The 21,288-nt window shown below is 38.9% G+C and overlaps 1 pseudogene; it reads right to left on the reverse strand.

Annotated features, from left to right (window-relative positions):
- Nucleotides 1-1,397: 1,397 nt before the first annotated feature.
- LOC130845727 (GTP-binding nuclear protein Ran-like) lies at nucleotides 1,398-2,085 on the reverse strand (annotated as a pseudogene).
- Nucleotides 2,086-21,288: the final 19,203 nt, after the last annotated feature.

The raw sequence follows: 21,288 nt of genomic DNA on the forward strand, positions 1-21,288 counted from the left end.
ATGGTTGCTCAAAATTTTGCCATTTAAAATTTTTCTATTTAAACCACGTTCTTCTGTGTAATTTTTATTTCCCTGGAGTTCAATGATCTATTTTTTTGTTATACCTCCCAGTCCTTAACTTTTCTATCTATTAATTATCTACTAAGTCAGTCTGATTTTTTTTTTTAAATTTGGCCATGATGTGTAGCTTGTGGGAACTTATTTCCCCAAGCAGGGATTGAACCTGCACCCTCAGCAGTGAAAACACAGAGCCCTAACCACTGGGAGACCAGGGAATTCCCAGTCTGATTTTTCAATTGTTATGGATATATCTATTCAGTACTTTCAGCCTCATAGAACAAAAAACAAACTCAAACTGCCCTAAATAATAACTGAAAATCTAAGATAGGATGGTTTTCAGAGTTGGTTGATCTGGTTTCCTCATGAATGTAGGGTAGCTACCTTCACATAGGGGTACCCACTTCCTCATTCATGACTAGTGGAAATAGAGAGTTACTACCAGAAACCTTTCCAGAATAATAAGAAGAAACATTCTCAGCTCACCCTCACAAATCTTTCCTGCTGCTTCAGTGACCACTCTGGAGTTTGTCACTCAGGAGGAGATTTACCCTGGCATGTGCCAACAATTGTCTGTTCCTAATGCTGGAGCGGGGGCCAGTGTCTTCTAAATCATATGGGCTAAATGGAAACCTAGAAACCTGAATATCAGGCTTCTCTTAGGAAAATAGAGGGATTTGTGAATTCTGGGTAGGCAACTAACTATACAGTTTTAAAAGGATGTCTTCTTAGCTTGGGAGATTTTGCAATGATGTTTTAGGGTGTAGCTGTTTTTCCTTTATCTTACTTGGCACGCCATAGGCTATTTCTATTTGAAGTCTTGTGTTTTCTTTCAGCTACAAACTTTTTCATATGTTATTTCTTTGATAATTTTTCTTCCATGATTTTTCCCTGTCTAGCCTTTAGGTCAATTATCTCATTTGTCTTTGTGAAGTAATAACAACCTATATTGAATCCCATGAAACAAACATTTGTTTGTTTGTTTGTTTTTAGATATTTAAAATACAACTTTATTCTGATTCTAAACAAAAAGATATAGGAATGACAGTAATAAGATTTTACCACTGAATATTGTGATGTGACTGTAGCAGTCTTATATTTGAAACTCAAGAAGGAAACAACTGTGTTCCAAACAGCTAAATATGCACGTCCAAAAAATTAAAGTATTTTGTTTAACTACCACATTCATTCCAAAGCCCATTCATCTCCTTCAGCATCCCAAAGATTAAGCACATGCTCTGCTTAGCTATATAATAAAGTGGCAAACATGCTGCACCGCTGACATCACAGGACAGTTGCTTATAAATTAGACTTCTGACACTGGGCTCAGCTTCATTTTCTTACAGGTCATCATCTTCATCCGGGAAAGCAGTTGTCTGAGAACCTCTAGGTCATGCTCATACTGCACGACCAAGGCCGGGTCCGTGACCACCTCTGGCGGGGTGAGACTAGGCATGACGATGGACTCCAAGTTAGGGTCTTTGATCAGTTTTCTAGCAAGCCAGAGGAAGGGCTTTTCAAAGTTGTAGTTACTTTTGGCAGAAACGTCATAGTACTGAAGATTCTTCTTTTGGTGGAAAACAACCCACTTTGCTTTAAGCTTTTTGTCCTTAATATCCATTTTTTTTGCCACACAACATGATGGGGATGGTTTCACACACTCATACCAGATCTCTATGCCCATGAGGCACATTCTTATAAGTAATTCTTGATGTTATATCAAACATTATAATGACACACTGAGCTTGGATATAATAGCCATCTCTCAGTCTACCATATTTCTCCTGACCAGCTATATTCCATACATTGAACTTAATAGGTCCTCTGTTGGTATGGAAGCCAAGGGGATGGGCCTCAGCACTCAACATAGCTACATACTTCTCAAATTCACCAGTCAGATGACACTTCTCAAATGTAGTTGTCCCAGTACCACCATCACCAACTAATATGTTTGAATTGAACTTGGGGTTCTCCTTGGGCAGCCATCCCGATGTTACCTCCAGAAGCGTCTCCACACCCGTCTGACTGAGGGTTCTGAATCCCACGTTTTGGTCCCTAGCTTCAATAAATATATTCATCTTTTCATCAATTTACTCATTGAATCATTTATTGAAACTTTATTAAATACTATGAAACAGCCACTGAGCTATGTGGTAAAGATACAAATATAAGATACTTTCTCTGCTCGCAAAGGGCACCCATCTAGTGGGGAAGATACACTTTTAAATAGATGGAATGATGTATACAGTGCTGTAGTTGAAATATGTGCAGAATAGAATTGGTGTCCAAAAGAGGAAATAGAGTATTTAATTCGAGAGTGGACAGAAAAGACTTCATAGAGAAGGTGATACTTAAGCTGCATCTTGAAAGATGACCAAATACTCACCAGGTCAGTGGTGGGCAAGGAGTCAGGGCTTTCCAGGCAGGATAAGCAGAATAGCATGATGTCTGTGGAGAAATTTTAAGAAGTTTGAAATGGCTCAGTTGTAGAATTGTGGTATAGAACGAGAAGGGAGAAGTAAGTAGGACCCAAATCACAGAGGATCTTATATGCCAGACTACAGAGTTTTGACTTTATCCTGTAGGTAAAAGGATTTTAGTTAGGAGAGTGACATGGTCATAATTATGTGCTCAGATACACACACTGGTTATGATGCAGAAGATGGGTTAAGGCTTTAGAGCCTGGGAAACCAGCTACACTGCTATCGTTACATTTCCAGTGAGGGATGCTGATTAAATGATCTTGCAGGATATCAGAATATGCTACCCCAAAATATGCCACTCTGGCATAATGATTATTTTGAGCTGAAGGCAATTGAGAAAAAGAGCACAGGACAAGCTTTCTGCCTTCCTACTATGTACCTGAAAGCCAGATAATAAATTTCCTTTTTGAAGATGTGCCCCTTCCCCTTTATGTTTCAGGGAGGGAATAGCAATCTTATCACCGGAGATGAGATGGCACTGAAAAAGAGTCTACTAACTTGTCATTACCTACAATTAGCTTCCCATATGTTTGCTTTCCTGCAATGTGCCATCCCTAGAAGCTTAAAGTTCCTTTTCTTCATCTTGTCACCTCTCTTTAAATGTATCCTCCTTCATCCAAATGATACAAAAGCCTGCGAGATTAGCCATTTCCTTAGAATTTTTCTCTTCTTTCTAAGTAGTCCTCTATGATAACTATTTCTAAGTCCCATACTTATAACTTCTTCAGGTCAGTTTTCCAAAACTGAATCTGATAGGCCAATTAAAAGCATTCTTATTTATTCACTAATCTAAGTCCCTTAGGATTGTCTAAAAGCAGGACTCTTGCTTATCTAAAGTAGAGGTGTCAGCAAGACAAAGACTTGATCAAGGGCATGGGCTCTTGAAATGATTTGTCCAAGGAGGATTTGCAGTGGGCATAAAGTCTATAAATTAGTACTGGAAATTCAAAGTTTAAATAAACTTTATTTTAACAAACTTGCCTAAATCTGTATGAGTTTAAAATATAAGAATAGTCAGCAAGGATTCACCTCCTTTTTAAAATTTTATTTAATTTTTTGCTTAAAATGATGATAATTTGAGTAGTTATTTGACTGTAATATGAGTAAATATAATTTGAGTAATTCAGACCAAAGATGTTAGAGTGATATTGGGAGAAGTCAGATTCTAAGATCCTTGAAGGCAAAGAAGGGGTGTATGCTTTATTTACTTTTTGTCCTCAGGCCCCTGAACAATGCCTGGCACATACGAGGTGTTCAGTAAATGTTTGTTGAAATAATCTGGGTTATAACCACCACTCATCAGAAGGCTAAGGCATCAATTATAGTCCTGGGTCAGGAAACCCCCTTGTTTCCCAAGGTATGCTAACTCAGCTCAGGCCCTTTCCCATAAAGCCTTCAACGATTTCTCCTGTCTCTTCTCTAACCTCATTTAACCCTGACTGTCACTTCTCAAGTGAGCACCTGTGGTGTTAGTTCAGTTCTCTGCAAGAGCCCTTTATCTCAAGACTTTTATCAATTTCTCAAGTCCTTCCAGAGGACAAAGAGCATTTCCTATCTTTGCATTCAGTGAAACAAAAACTGTTAGCATCCTGTGGCTATAATCCCTTTACACTTGGGTTGTGTAACTGTTGATTGATTCTCTGGAAGACTCAGAACAGCCTAGGAAGCTAAAGATCTTTGACCTTCCTAATTACCCCTGGAGGAGGAGGGGGTGCTTGTCTACATTTCATAAGTACCTATGTCGAGTAATATGATTATAGAGTTGTAATCTGTGTTGAAGGTCCTGTGCCTCTCATTTGGGGGTTTCTCTCTGAATTGGGGGAGGCCATTCCATCCCTTAATCCCATTAGGAGCCCATGTTTTTGATTCAGTACCTTCATTCCTGGAGGTGCCCCTTAGGACAATGGTTCTCAGACTTGGCTGCACATGGTAATCACCTGGGGGAATTTTTAAAATACAGATGCCTGGGTCTCATCCTTAGCTATTTTAATGTAGCTCATATGTCATGTGGCTGGGTATTTGCATTGGTCAAATCTCCCCGGTCGATTCTAATATGCAGTAAAGTTAGAGGATTCTTGTTGTTTCCAAACTCAGGTTCAGCTGCTTGCCGCTCAAAAGCTGATACTTCAGAGACAAATGTTGGTTGGAAATGAAAGGTTACTTTATTAAGGAGGCTGGCAACCCAGGGAGAAGGTGGACTCAGTATCCAGGAACCAACACTGAAGATTTCGCTCGACCATGGACGTTTTCAAAGGGAGAAAAGGAGAGTTAATCGCAGTTAGTCATTTGGGGAGGGGTTCAGTGTCTTTGTTCTCTTCCACTGCACACAGACTTTCTTCTGGTTGGTTGGTGGTGAGGTAACAGGGCAGTGTTCCAGGACTTTTGTGCTCAGCCTGAAGTTACCATCCTCCACCTGGGTGGGTGCCTTAATTCCTACAGAAGAACTTAAAGATAAGTTGTTATATATATTCCTTAAGGGGGAACCAGGATCCTGCCCCATCACTTTACTATTGTTTCTTGACTGTTCCTCCTTTGTTTCTGCATTTCTCCCCCTTACCTGATTAGAAACTGTTTGAAGCTGCCCTTTGGAACTCAGGGAAGGTCGAGGAAACCAAATGAAGCCTATTTTCTATAAACAAGAAATGAAGGAAAGGATTTGTACCCTGGAGGGCCCCACAGGGTCTTGCTTCATTTCATTGTTTTGTAGAGCATATAGGACATGCTTCAGTTGACATCAGCTATTGATTTTGGTAGGGTCTTGTCTGTCTCTTTGCATTTGTGTATGTGTGTGTGAAAAAAAAAAAAAAGAAAGCTAGATAATTCTTCAGGGAACTCCCTAATGCTGAACTGCATGTTGCTTTACAGCCAGATGTAGTCACACACAAATCACAGTCAGGAATTACGGGAAAGAATTTGCCTGAAAGTAACCTTCCCCTGCCTTCCCAAACTTGGAAATTTACTGTTTTAAAACTATTTTTCATGCTCAGTCTACGATAAGTGACTTGGTCAGTTTTCAGGAGAGACAGCCAATATACGAGTTAAAGTAGCATAACAATGTTTCCCTTCACAAATATTGAAGAGGCTAAGACAGTACTTTTTAATTAATGTTTTTTTCTTAGGCCAAAGAATAGGTGGTTCCTCAGGCCATGGTCATTTTTATTTTTCCTCAGATACTTAAAGGTAGTGGTTTCCAGTGGTTCACTAGCAGCTTTGGTGCTTTAGCACAACTTCAGACTTTGTTAGGAAGAGGAAAGTTGGGACAGTAGGGTCTGGCCTGGGTCTACATGGGGAATACTGAGATCTAGTATATGGGGGCTTGGGATTTCAAGGTTTTCAAGGTTCCCAGGGGCTACAAAACAACCATGTCAGCTGCTGCTTTCTCTCTCTCTCTTTCTTTAAATTTATTTATTTATTTTATTTTTTATTTATTGGCTGTATTGGGTCTTTGTTGCGGCGCCCAGGCTTTCTATAGTTGTGGAGAATGGAGGTTACTATTCATTGCAGTGTGCAGGCTTCTTATTGTGGTGGTTTCTCTTGTTGCAGAGCATGGATTCTAGGCTCACGGGCTCCAGTAGTTGTGGTACACAGGCTTAGTTACTCCGAGGTATGTGGGATCTTCCCAGACCAGGGCTTGAACTCATGTCCCCTGCATTGGCAAGTGGGTTCTTAACCACTGTGCCACCAGGGAAGCCCTGCTTTCTCTTAATAATTCTGAAACCATTCACCTCAGATTTGGACTTGAGCCCAGGAGGCAGGGACTCAAACCCAGCCAAAATCCAAGGTCTTCCAACTGAGATCACATAGCTGGTCTCAGGACTTAATGAAACTCAGGTTCTTGATGTCTCATCACAGAAAGAATTCAGTGAGAGACAAAGGGATAGGAAAGAAGTGGATTTGATCTCAGTGAGGCAGCAGTGAGCAGTGGCTGGAAGTGAGATCTTAATTCCCTTCCCAGGAATTGAACCTGGGTAGCCTGGATGAAAACCAGGAATTCTAGCCACCAGACCAGCAAAGGCTAGAGGCTAGAAGCTATTTTGCCCTGGCTCTTGCCCTAGTGAAAAATGCATTTCTCATGGAGGCAAAAACTGTAAAAGCAGGTACAAAGTATATTAGAGACATAGCACAAAAACAAGTGGGAGAGCACACAGAGAAAGAGTTTTAGTTAAGATAAATGCAAGGCAGAGATGCACACCCAGAGAGAAAGGAAGTGAGAGTCCTCCCTAATGAGGAGGAGTGCATCAAAGAGGCGGTTGTCATTTTTATAGGACAGTTCTTCTGGATCTTTGTTTACCTTTGGCCAAATAACTGGTTTCTTTCTCCATACTTGACCTGTCCTAGGAACTTCCCCATCATGCTTGTGCAACTTTTTTCCAAGATGGATTTTAGCCCAGAGGCCTATGAGAAAGCCTTAACATCACATATTATGGGGTGGTGCCCCCTCCGTCTTGACCCCCAAGGATCCTTTCTGTGCATCTGTCGTCTCCCTTACCCCAAGGATGGGGAGTGTATGACCTCTTGATCTCATAACAAGGGTTAGCACCTCTCTGTCTCTGCCATAAAAGTGTCCAATGTGCAGTTATCTACCCTATTCCTATTGCTTTTTCTTATATTGAAGTGCAGTTATTGTAATGTAGACAGGAGTCTGGTCATAAGTATGTAGTCCTGGAACCCATTTGTCTCTTGTCTCAGGAAATGTAAACAGGAGGCTGGTAATGAATGTCCAGCCTGGAGCTCATCTTCTTCTCTGCCTCATGAAATGTAAACAGGAGGCCAGTTGTAAATGCCTATCTTGAGGCCCACCTATCTCCCACCTCAGATTTATTTAGAGAGAAACACACTCCACAGACTGAGTGTGGGCCATCTCAGAAGCTGAGGAAGGCCCCATGGTATGGGGTTGTCAGTTTTTATAGGGGTGGATAATTTCATAGGCTAGTGAGTGGGAGCAGTATTCCAGCTATTTTGGGAAGGGGAGAAGATTTCCAGGAATTGGGCCACCGCCCACTTTTTGATCCTTATGATCTGCCTGAGAACCATCATGGCGACTGTGGATGTGTCATATAGCTTGCTGATGTTTTACAGTGAGAGTATACTGAGGCTTAAGGTCTAGTGGAAGTCAGCTTGTCTGCCATCTTGGGCCCATTTGGCTCTAATCAGTTTACGTCATGTCCTCGGGCTATGTCATTCTTTCAAAGGTTGTGCCCTGCCCCTGTCCCTCCTGTTTCAATTCAGCATAGCTTACACACAAATGTACTAATCGAAACATACTTTAGCAATTTTTAAATTGTTCTGGATTCTTTAAGTTATCCAGAAATCATCCTGTAACAGGAAAGGGCCAATTCTGATTCCATGTTGCATCTGTTTCTTTTACTTTAACCTCTGCTTTTCATTGCCTTTGTTATTATAATTATACATGATGGCCTGCCTCAGGAAACCCTGTACCTAGGCCAGACTGTTAAACTAAAAGGCCTTTGTTCAGCTCATGGAGAGACATTCTGACACTGCCCACCCGTGAATGGCTGCAGAAAAGAAGAAATTAACCCATCTCCTCCTATTTTGCAAGATAAATGTCCTTTTTACTTTACTTCCTCACCTCCTTCCCCTCTCTGATTCTATAAAAAAAACTGGCATTCAGACCCTGATAAGATAGTTTTTTGGGGACCCTAGTCCATCATCTACTTGGTCTGTTGGCTTTCCGAATAAAGTCACTGTTCCTTACCTCAACACCTCATAGCTTGATGTATTGGCCTGCCGTGCAGCAAGCAGAGCAAGCTTGGACTCAGAAACAATTCAGCACCAAATCTCAGCCCCTCTCTGTCTGTCTGTCTGTCTCTCTCTCCCCATGACTCCCAGTAACTCTGCTAGGCACAGGAAGGCCTCACTGGCCTAAGATTGGGAGACATTTTGCCTTTGAAAGTTTTTTTTTTTTTTTTTTTTTTAAGAATCACCTTAGGAGGTGCCTATGTTCCTCACCAACTCTGAAGGATCTATGATGTAGGTGAGGGTAGAAGCTGCCCACAAGAATTCTCATATGCTGCAGGAAAAAGTATAAATCCCTTTATTTGCTGTCATTGCTTGCTTGTTCTGAATCTCCCATTTTTACCAACGACTAAAGAAAAACGAGTTAATTTGCCAGTTAATGGTAATCACTTTCATTAAAACTCCTAACTCCCCCTCAGGATAGTTCTCTCTTTTAAAGCTTCACACCCCTTCCCAGTGTGAGTGCTCATCCTCATGGAATTGGAGTGGTGGGGTGGGGCCTGGCTTGTGCACTGGCTTTCCCTGATGGCTGCTGCTGACCTTTGTGGAGGCCCACTCAGACCCCTATAGTTTGTATAAAGATTGTTTTAAAGTGAAAACATTTAAGCTAATGATAATGCAGAAAAAAATCTTATTAGAACGTCCTTCATCTGACTAAAGCAGAGCCTTCAGAAAATACAGCTGCCATTAAAACCCATCCAAGGGAGTTTCCTGAAAATTCAGCTATCATGGAGACTTCCAATTTTCATTAAACATCAAAAGCTCAATAGGACTTTCCCTGCTTTCCCATTAAAGCCATAAAACATTTCTCCCCTTTTGTTAAGTTTGGTCTATAAACCTCTTACCTCTGGCTACTGAGTGACATACTCATCACCTAGTACTCCCGCTGCTACCTGTATGCATAAATAAAGCTCATCTTTTCTTCTGCTAATCTACTGTCATTTAATTTGCAGCTCCTTCCAGCTACTGGACTTAACTTGGAAGAGGAAGAATTTTCCTCCCAACATCTTTTTGACCTGGGCTGATATACATATGCTGCCAGTAGAGTTTAGTTAGACACGGTTACTCAACTGTGTGTCTGTGCATGTGTGTCTGTGCGTGAACACACTGATACACAGATATAAGGCGGAGAACCACACCAGGTCCACCTCCCACATCCCATCCAGGAATAGAGCCTTTGTTTTACATTCTAGCAATCTTTATGTCTGCTTCTTCTGGTGGGGACAATGAATTACCAGGATTGGAACAACTTGGATTTTCTAAGACTATTAATATCTAGAAGTTAGGAATTCTCCCCCACCACCCACAAGCACACTTACACATTCAATCATTGACTTGATCTGGACTTACTGATGAAGAATTGTCCAAGGGTGGTATAAGTCGTGATGAATCCCTCGCAGGTACAAAAGACTTTCCTTTTCCCCATTTCTTGTCTGTAGGCCTCTCCTGAGTTCCAAAGGGCAGATTGAAACAGTTACTAATTAGAGAGGAAGGGCATGCAGGAACAAAGGAAAAGTAGTCAAGAAAAAACAGTGCTGTGATAAAGCAGAGTCCTAGTTCCTTGTCAATGGATATACATAACAATCTGATATATATCTTTGAGTTCTTCTGTAGTATCTAAGGCCTCCACCCAGGTGGAGGATGGTAACTTCAGGCTGAGTGCAAGATTCCTGGAACACTACCTGTTACCTCACTACCAACGAATTAGAAGAAAGTCACACACCCTGCAGCCCTCACCACAAATTTTGCCTTTAAAAACTCTTCCCCCAAAACCATCAGGGAGTTTGTGTCTTTTGAACACAGGCCTCCCATACTCCTTGCTTGGCTCTTGCAATAAATCTTTCTCTGCTCCAAACTACAATGTTTCAATTTGTTTGGCCTCACTATGCATTAGGCACATAAACTTGGGTTTGACAACAATGATTCCTCCTACTGTCAGTCATGGGAGGTCCCCTTTGGGGGCTCAGCTTCACCTAAACTCTCCTAGGTCCTGCCCATTTTCTGGGTCTCAGCTGTGTCTTCCAGTTAGTTCCTGATCTAAGCTGTTGTCCCTAAGCTTCTGCTAAGGGTCCCATCACATTGGTGACCCCAGGTTAGATACAGAGTCTTTTAACTCTTAGTTATCTTCCATGTTTCCACCTGAGACCTACAAAGTTTTTAATACATTTCATATAGCAGTGTAACTACAAGAGATCTACAAGTTCTAACTCTGGCCTTTTCTCTGATCAAGTGACCACCTTACTGTATTTATTGGAGATCAGAAAATGTCATCCTAAAATATGCCACTTTGGCATAAGGATTATCTTGAGCTGAAGGCAATAGGTACAAGAGTTGTTTACCCTCCCTTTATTTGCCTAAAAGTACAGAATAACTTTCCTTTTGAGAACGATCACCTCCTCTCCCAAACCAGAGAGAGAAGAGTGACTCATCAAAGATGGAGAGTTGATAACAAGAGGAGTTTGCATAAACAGATTTTACTAAAATAGCTTTATCTTCCATTAGTTCCTTTCTATATTTCCTAGTCACTTTCCCACAGTTTACCATCCCTTAAAGTCCAAACCATCTTTCCTTTGTTAAAAGGGTATATAAACCCCACAGTCTAACTGCTTCTTTGAATTTTACTTCTTTTCTGTGAGCTTCCATGCATGTAAATATTAATAAAAATTGTGTTTCATTTCTCCTGTTAATCTATCTTTTAATGAATTGGAAGAACCCTTGCTACCAAACCTAAGAGGGTAGAGAAAAAGTTTTCCTCCTTAACACTATTCTATTAAGCCATCTTATGTTGGTACAGGGACAAACTAGAGAGCCATCTCCCAGAATTCTTAACAGGAATTGAGGCACAAGTTCCTTTGCTTTCACTTCTGTCTCAACCCATCTGGACATCATTCTGAATTTCTTATGCCCCTCTCCACCACTTCAGATCAAGGCCCAGGCCAGAAGGGCTGAGTCTCTTTCAATTATTACTTTATCTTTAAAAGAGATTTTACTTCTCCTTCCTGACCTGGAGCCATTAACCCTATCCTGCTTCTTTTCTACCCTGTGAATTTCATTATAAGCAGAATTCTAACTAAGCATCTGTGTACAGAAAAGAGAGAGAGAGAGAGAGTGAGAAATAGGGAAACTCAGGATCCTTGTAACAGGAGGACCCTACAATAACTAACAATATTCAATATTCACTGGCAAGTGCAGCTGATGGGTTTGAGACGAGCAACTGAACCAGGCAGAGGCACTGCCCTCTTCAATAGAAGTGAGAGTAAAGTGTTTGTGGTAAGGACTGCAGGGCTTGAGCAGTTTAGCCCTATGAAATGTTGAAGCAGATCAGTATGGTCATCTTCCAAAATAAGAACTCTCTATAAGGGAAAACTGCTGAGTGTAGAAGCAAATGTGATCTGAACAACAGAAACAAGGGAAAGGAACATCCAAATAAAAGTGTAGGAGAAGATCAGAGGCAGAAAATCTTAGAAATAAGCAGCCAATTTTGTGTGACTTTATTGAGATAATTGTAGATGCACATGCAGTTATAAGAAATAATACAGAGGAATCCTGGGTGCACTTTATCTAGTTTTCCCCAATGGTAACACATTGCAAAAATATAATATCAGAACCAAGATGTTGACATGGATACAATCCACTGACCTAATTTTCCCACTTTTACTTATAAAATGTATGTGTGTGCATGTTTAGTTACATATAATTTTTTATTGAAGTATAATTGATTTATAATATTGTGTCAGTTCAGGCATACAGCAAAGTGATTCAGTTTTTATATATATATATTTCAGATTATTTTCCATTATGGTTTCTTACAAGATATTGCATATAGTTCTCTGTGTTATACAGAAGATTCTTGTTGCTTGTTTATTTTATGTATAACACTTTGTATCTGTTAATCCCATACTCTTAATTTATTCCCCCTTCCCTCCCCACTTTGGCAACCATAAATTTGCTTTGTATATCTGTGACTCTGCTTCTATTTTGTATATAGATTCATTTGAATTACTTTTCGATTCCACATGTAAGTGATATAATATTTGTCTTTCTGTCTGACTTATTTCACTAAGTATAATATTTCTAGGTCCATTCATGTTACTGCAAATGGCAATATTTTAATCTTTTTTATGGCTTAGTAATATTCCATTTTACATATATGTATAAATATATCACATCTCCTTAATCCAGTCATCTGTTGATGGGCATTTGGGTTGTTTCCATGTCTTGGCCATTGTAAATAGTGTTGCTATGAACATTGGGGTATTACATGTATCTTTTCAAATTAGAGTTTTTATTTTTTCCAGATATATACTCAGGAATGGGACTGCTGGATCATATGGTAGGTCTACCTTTAGTTTTTTAAGGACACACCGTACTGTTTTCCATAGTGGCTGCACCAATTTTAGTTATATACAATTTTATCACAAGGGTAGATTGGTGTATCCATCACTGCAGTCAATGATACTGAACAGTTCCAACACCACAAGGATCTCTCATATTGTCTTTTTATAACCATGTCTGCCTACCTCCCCTTCTCTACCATTCTACCTTCTTTGCAATGATTGATCTATTGTCCATCTCTGTGATTTTACCATTTTAAGATTATTATATAAATGGACTCATTATATAAATGGAAGCATACAATGTAAGCAATAACTTTTTGTGATTGGCTTTCTTCACTCACTATAATTCCTGTAGATTCATCCAGACTGTTATGGGTGTAAACAGTTCCTCCTTTTCATCACTGAGTAATATTCCATGGCATGGACGTACTTCAATTTGTTTAACCATTTACCTATGAAAGGACATCTGGGCTGTTTTTAGCTTTTACAAATCAAGGTGCTTCTATAAACATTCAAGTGCAGGTTTTTGTGTGAATATAAGTATTTCTCTGGGATCAATGCCCTGGAGTGCAAGAACTTGGTTGTATTATAGTTCCATGTTTATTTGATTAAAAAAACTGCCAAAGTGTTTTCCAGAATGGCTGTATCATTTTATTTTCTGACAAGCAGTGTATCAATGATGTACTTTCTTTACATCCCAAATGCTTCAAAACTATGCAAACAATAGAAAAAAAAATGTTCTGTGAACTTAGACTCTTTCTAAAAGTGTTTTTTTATCTTCTCTAAAAGAGGAAAAACTAATTTCATGCAAAACACAAAAACTAATCCCACAGAAAAATGGGCAAAAGAAAAACATCAAGGTTAAATTTCATATAACATTATTATAGTAAGTCTCCATCATACAAACCTTAAAGTTGCAAACTTTCAAAGGTGCAAATGTGCATTCGCACGTCCAATCACGTAAGTTAGTTCACATGTCTGGCATACGTTGTCACGTGCATGCATCCTCTACAAGTGGTTGTGCTTTTCTGTACTTTAGTGTACAGTACTGTATAGAGTACAGTAGTACAGTATCTTTATAGATAGAATTGAATCCAGCAAGAAACCAGAACCTGTGCCACCAAAATCAGGCATGAGTGAAATTGCAGCTTGCCCTCCATCTCCTATTGCTGATGATCCTTCACCTTCAGCTCTACCATCTCCCACCTCCTCTCCTTCCTCCAGTCATTAACTCTTCTTGCCTGTTCATTCAATGTCAGCCCCTGTATGCCAGCTGTTGTACTATACTACTGTATTTTCAAGGTACTATACTATAAGATTAAAAATGTTTTCTTTATTTTCTGTGCTTGTTTGTTTTTTTAAGTTTTATTTATGTGAAAAATATTATAAATCTATTACAGTACAGTACTATATAGCTGATTCTGTTAGTTGGGTAACTAGGCTAAATTTGTTGGACTTACAAACAAATTGGACTTATGAATGTACTTTAAGAATGGAACTCATTCGGATGTAGGGGACTTACTGTATAAGAAAAAAAGAGAATAAGAAATTGAATAACATTCCTACAAACAGGAAAAGCATGCCAGACAGTGACCATAAAACAGATCAAAACTGTAAACTATTTTTAAAACTAATTAAAAGATATCAAGAAGATGATAAAGGACATGAAAGAACAACACAATGCAATTGGAAAACTCAGAAGTAATGTGATAGAATTCAAGGAAGAAGTAGAAATACAAGAAAAAATTGTTAGAAATAAACTAGAAGGAACACAAGCTCCATCCACTGAAAAGGCCTAAGGTTGTACTGTTACTGTGGTGTTCCGCCCCTCCCCAATAAAAAAAACCCGCACCTCCTTGCCTTTGTGTAGTTGATACTCACACTGACTCTGAGCTAGGCATGATGACAGTCAATGAGACATGAGCAAATGACATACAAGCAGAAGCTTGATAACTGCTTGCATATTGAGGTTTATCCTCTTGAAATGCTAAGTCTTTGTTTACTCCCTCTTAGAACTCAGCTGCCATTCTGTGAGCAGCTCTGCTTAACATGTGGAGAAGCTGTGCAGAAAGAAAACTAAGACCTTGGCTGACAGCTCCAGTTGAGCTGCCAGATGACCGCACCAGCTTGTCACCCATGTGAGTGATCTTCCAGCCCTGGTGGAGATACCCTAGCTGACATCATGTGGAAGAGACATTCATAGTCCACACCAAGCAAAACTGCAGAATTGTGAGAAAATAAGCAATTATTGTTGCTTTAAGTGATTAGATTTGGGGATAGTTTGTAATAGAGCAGTTGGTGAAACAAGTCTAGAAACACTGATAAAGGTAACAATAAGCATCCCTGGCACCCATGTTGTCATCTTGAAATTTCATTTCATACTAAAAGAAACCAAGGTGTTTTGGGGAAGTGGTTGGTTCTATTTCTGGGGCATGAAATGGAACACCTTACATACCAGAGAGCAAGGAAACTTCAAAGGGACATGTCAAAAAGACAGAAGTCAACTTGAAGAGGGTTCCACTGGCCAAAGATGAAACAATTTGATCTTTAGTAAAAATATGGCTTGAAACATACAAAACATGTTTAAATTCAAGTGATATGTTTTAAAATATAACCAGTCATATTCTGAGAATGACAGGAAATCAATTTATTATCTTGAAAACTGTGAGTAAAGAGAAAGAATCCAACATAATTCCTGCCTTTTGTGTATGAACTGTATTACTGGATCATCAAATAGTATATAAGGGAAGCATTTCATGAGAATGAAATGATGGAATTAGAATATCACCATCTTACAACTCCCAACAAATTAACGGATTTAGATGATAATCATCAGTGGTTGATAACATCACAAAAAGAAACACAAGGATCTATCCTGATGAAAAGACACACTACCTATGATCTTGCTAAAAGGATCAAACCTCAGTCTGGTCAAGTCTCTGGCTCCAGCTGCCATTGTGCAGAAAATACAGAGGACAGAGGAACATACCAAAAAGCACCATGACCAAAATCCTGATCAAGAGAAACTCAATAGGTCAAATGGACCTGCTTTTTCAAAAAATAAATCATAAGGAAAAGAAAAGAATGGAGGGAAAACCTGTAAATTAAAGGATCTAGATGACAAGTAAGAAAAATGGGGACGATTAAACTTTAGTGCATAAGGATATACATTTGAATGACAGAGTCATAAAGAAATGTAAGGAATGATAACTAGAGAGTCAGGAGAGCAGTTACTTTTAGAGGGCAGGAGAGAGTTATGACTGAGACAAGTGACTTGGAGGGACCTCTGGGGCAGAGTTCTATTTATTGGTGATTGAAAGGATAAAAACATGAATTATTGATACATGCAATAGTATAGATGATTCTCAGATATATTATGTGGTGTGAAATAAGCCAATATGTACACAAAAAGGTGTATAATATGTTCTTCCAATTACATGAAGTGCAAAAACAAGCAAAATTAATTTATAGTGGTAGAAATAAAAGTAATGGTTGCTTCTTGGTGGGCAGGGATGTATAGTTGACTGGAAAGAGGCAGAAGAGAATTTCCTGGGGTAATGAAATGTTTTATCTTGTTTGGGATATTAGTTCCATGAATGTATACTTTTCAAAATTCATAAAACTACACACACACAGAGACACACACACACATACACACAGAACCCTAATAAAGAAGAACAAGGAAGCATTTATAGAAACAGTTGATTCCAGGTCTTGTTTAGAAAATGTACAGATGAGCCAAGGATATCTTGTCTTAAAAGAAAGCAAAGATGGTATCAAAGGCAAATATATTTGTTATAAACAAATTCTGATCCCCTAAAATTCATGTTGAAGTACTAACCCCCAGTGTAACTGTATTTGAAGATAGAGCCTTTAAGGAGGTAATCGAGATTAAGAGGAAACTCTTCAAGCAAAATAAAAATAATACTAACTACCAAGATAGGAACACAGCCTCACTCATCAGAGGACAGGCTGCATAAAGTCATACTGAGCTCATAGCCACCTCAAAACACACCCCTTGACATGACCCTGCCCATCAGAGTGACAAGACCCAGCTCTACCCACCAATGGGCAGGCACAAGTCCCTCCCAGCAGGAAGCCTGCACAAGCCCCTGGACCAACCTCACCCACCAGGGGACTGACACCAGAAGCAAGAGGAACTTTGATCCTGCAGCCTGTGGAAAGGAGACCACAGCACAGAAAATTAGACAAAATGAGATGACAGAGAAATATGTTGCAAACAAACTAAGATAAAAACTCACAAGAACAACTAAATGAAGAGGAGATAGGCAATCTACCTGGAAAGGATTTCAAAGTAATGATAGTAAAGATGATCCAAAATCTCAGAAACAGAATGGAAGAACAGTTCGAGAAGACACAAGAAATGTTTAACAAGGAGCTAAACAATTTAAAGAACAAACAAACAGAGATGAATAATACAATAATTGAAATGAAAAATACACCAGAAGGAATCAATAGCAGAATAACTGAGGCAGAAGAATGAATAAGTGAGCTAGAAGACAGAGTGGTAGAAATCACTGCCACAGAACCAAATTAAAAAAAAGAATGAAAAGAGATGAGGACAGTCTCAGAGACCTCTTGAACAATATTAAATGCACCAACAATCACATTATAGGGGTCCCAGAAGGAGAAGAGAAAGAGAAAGGACCTTAGAAAATATTTGAAGATATTATCACTGAAAAGTTTCCTAACATGGGAAAGGAAACACTCAAGTCTAGGAAGCGTAGGGAGTCCCATACAGTATAAGCCCAAGGAGGAACATGCCAAGACATATTAATCAAACTGACAAAAATTAAAGACAAAAAAATGTTAAAAGCAACAAGAGAAAAGCAACAAATAATATAGAAGCGAATCCCCATAGGGTTATCATCTGACTTTTCAGCAGAAACTCTGCAGGCCAGAAGGGAGTGGCACAATATATTTCAAGTGATGAAAGGGAAAAACCTACAACAAAGAATACTCTACCCAGCAAGGCTCTCACTCAGATTTGACAGAGAAATCAAAAGCTTTACAGAAAAGCAAAAGCTAAGAGAATTCAGCACCACCAAACCAGCTTTACAACAAATGCTAAAGGAACTTCTCTAGGTGGGAAAGAGACCAGCAACTTAAAACAACCTTGTACATATATAAACTGCTATATCAAAACCTCATGGGAACAGCAAACTGAAAAACTACAACAGATACACACACACAAAAAAGAATATAATACTAGATAGAAACCTGAATCTTCACAAAGGAGTGAAGAAAACCAGAAATGGTAATTATATGGGTAAATGGAAATATAAAATAAATAATATACATGATATACATATATACAATATATTATATACTTAACATTTATATAATATATAAATATAGAATATGTTTGACACATTTTATATTAAATATCTTTAAAAGATAATCATTCTAGTAGCAAAGAGCAGAAAAACCACCCATATTTTGGTTTCTAAATTCCATCCTCGAAAAACATCAAATATATGAAATAGAATAAAACTGACAAAAATATGAAAGATTTGTATACTAAAAACTACAAAACATGACAGAAATTTTTAAGATAAATTAACATATATACAAAGTTCATAGATCCAAAGAATCAGTGTCATATAAATGTCAGTTCTCTCCACAAGGCAATGTCAAAATCCCAGCAGGATTTTTTTTCTAGAGATTGACAAAATTATTTAAAATTTATATGAAAATACAAAGAACAAAGAATGGCCAAAACAACTTTGAAAAGAAGAAATTTGGAAGACTACCTGATTCAAGATTTATTATAAGGCTACAGTAATCAAGACCGTGTAATATTAGCATCAAGATAGTCAAATAGATTGATGGAACAGAAAAGTTTTGAGAAGAGGCCATACCTGTATGCACAATTTCTTTTCAACAAAAGTACAAAACCAATTAACTATAGAATGAATAGTTTTTAACAAATGGTGTAGTAATAACTTGGTATCCACGTGCAAAAAAATTTTGGCCATACATCACACCATGTATTAAAATTAACTCAAATGGATCACAGAACTATAGAAATCCTATATCTAATAAAGGACCATATCAGAACTCTGAAAACTCAATAACAAAAAATTAACCAATTTTTTTAAATGGGTAAATATTGAACAGACAATCACCAAAGAAGATGGCAAATAAGCCCATAATAAGGTGCTCAACATTATTAGCCATTTGGAGACAATGGATATGTTCTTTGTATTTATTATGGAGATGGTTTCCTGGAGAGATAAGCAGTAATTAGGAGAAAATTTATAGAATTAAATGCTATATTAGAAGAAAAGTTACAAATCAACGATCTTACTTTACTCTCTGCCTTAAGTACCTAGAAAAATAAGAGTTAATTAACCCCCAAATAAATGTGTGTATATATCTATATATCTCTATCTATATGGGGGCCTAGGGCAGGCCAGCCCAAAATATGCCTCAATGGCATGTTACTTACTTTTTTTTTTTTGGAGGGGAGGCTGCATTATGTTTTTCTTTCTGTGCATGGGCTTTTCTCTAGTTGTGGTGAGTGGGGGCTACTCCTCACGGCAGTGCGCAGGCTTCTCAGTGTGGTAGCTTCTCTTGATGTGGATCACAGGCTCTAGGTGCACAGACTTCAGCAGTTGCTGCATTCAGGCTCAGTAGTTGTGGCACACGGGCCCTAGAGCATGAGGGCTTCAGTAGTTGCGGTGCGTGGGCTCAGTAGTTGTGGCTTGCAGACTCTAGAGCATAGTCTCAGTAGTTCTGGCACACAGGCTTAGTTGCTCCACGGCATGTGGGATCTTCCCGGACCAGGGATGGAACCCGTGTCCCCTGCATTGGCAGGAAGATTCCTCACTACTGTGCCACCAGGGAAGTCCCAATTACTTGCTTTCAATTAAAGTTACTTAAGAGAGAGACAATGCAAGAGGGATATTTGACCCTCTTCTCTGTCTTCTTGAAAGCAAGAAATAAATCTCACATCAAAGGTGTCTTCCCTGCATCTGGAGGTAGAAGGGCATCCTTATCACCAGAGATAGGGAATTCAGGGCTAAGAAGCCTACTTAAACAAACCTTGTTACTTCTTTAATTTACTACCCCAAGCCCAAACTCTGTTTAAATTCTTCACTAATTAAGTACTCAAAGCCCAAGTGTCTTTGTCCTGTCAATTCCTCACAAATTTATTGTTTGTCTTAAAAAGTGTAAAAGCAGTCTGCTTTGGCCACTTCTTAGGTCTTATTTCTATAAGATCTTTGTGTGCATGACTCAAATTTGTTTCTTTTTCTCCTATTAATGTGTCTTATGTTGATTTTATTATTAATACAGCTACAAGAACTCAAGAGGGATAGAAGGGGAAATTCCTGCCTCCCTGACAATATCTACCTATATCTCTACTTTAAAAGTTGTACACTTTAAATGTGTGAAGCTCATCGTTTGCCAGTTTCAGCCAGATGGTGTGGAAGTGGAGATAGCTGTGAAATGCCATAATCCTTAACCCATTTATTAGTCACAAAAATCCTCTGAAGCCTTTATGCTTTGTATTTCCATGTTTTTACTTGAGGAAGTATTCTTTTTCAGCCTGAAGGAAACTATCTCAGCTTGTAATCCAGTTTGAGTGTATGAGTGAACCTCATTTGTATTTTTATCAGTTAGGCAACTGGTATTTTTTTGTATACCTATCATCCATTGTAAAGGGAACTCCCAAGAAGTGTCTGACCTCTCTCTCTCGGCTTCAGTGTCTGAACAAATAAGATGCACAAGCCAGCGTTTCAAAACAAAGCAAAGCAGTTATGTTCAGTGTGGGATGAGTGGTGGAACAATAACATCCATTGAGCTATGTTACTTCAGTCTGAAGCCTGAGGGAGGAGATGTGCCTTAAACAAGGCCTTACATGCTGGGGAGGATTGGCTGAAGAAGTGAGAAGAGAAAGAGCATTTGCACTAAGGGGAGGTTTGGAATCTGGGATAGAGTAGTTGGCCAAACAGGATTTCATGGAAATAACATTTAGGCTGTCCACATTACTAGATGAGTTACCTTTTTCTATAGTATTGTTAACACACTCAGGACCATCTGCATGCACACACACACACGCACACACACGCACACACATACACACAGATGGAGAGAGAGACACACACAGAGACAGAAATGCCTTCTTTTAAAAATATTTAGTTTTTTAGTCATTTTCTCATTGAACATATACTCTTTTGTCCAGAACAAGTAAAAGTCACTGCACTCATTTGCTCATCTACAAACTCCTTCCAGTACCTTGTGAAGACCCCAAAACATCAAAACAATCACGTAGGTCAATTTTGCCCTAATTCAGTGCCGCTGTTCCTATTCAGGAACAGATATCATATTTACTAATGTATGTTTCTCCTTTAGGCAGGATTAGAATTTGATTCCCATTTTTAAAGAAAAAAAAAAATGTGTGTGTTTTTAACTTCCTTCACATTACTTTCCACTGATGGCAACTCACATAAGCCTTTGCCAGCCCTGACTGCACTGTTTTCCGAAAGTGGAGACAGTGGACAGACTCACCACTGTCAACTTCAGAAGAAAATCAAGCTCAGAATTAAGCATGCAGGGGCCACTTTGCCCACAAGAAAAGTCAGACACAGAGTGAGCAAATATATTCTGAGTAATAGTAAACTTAGTTT

The sequence above is a fragment of the Hippopotamus amphibius genome, chromosome 2 (assembly GCF_030028045.1).
Source record: "Hippopotamus amphibius kiboko isolate mHipAmp2 chromosome 2, mHipAmp2.hap2, whole genome shotgun sequence".
Lineage (NCBI taxonomy): Eukaryota > Metazoa > Chordata > Mammalia > Artiodactyla > Hippopotamidae > Hippopotamus > Hippopotamus amphibius.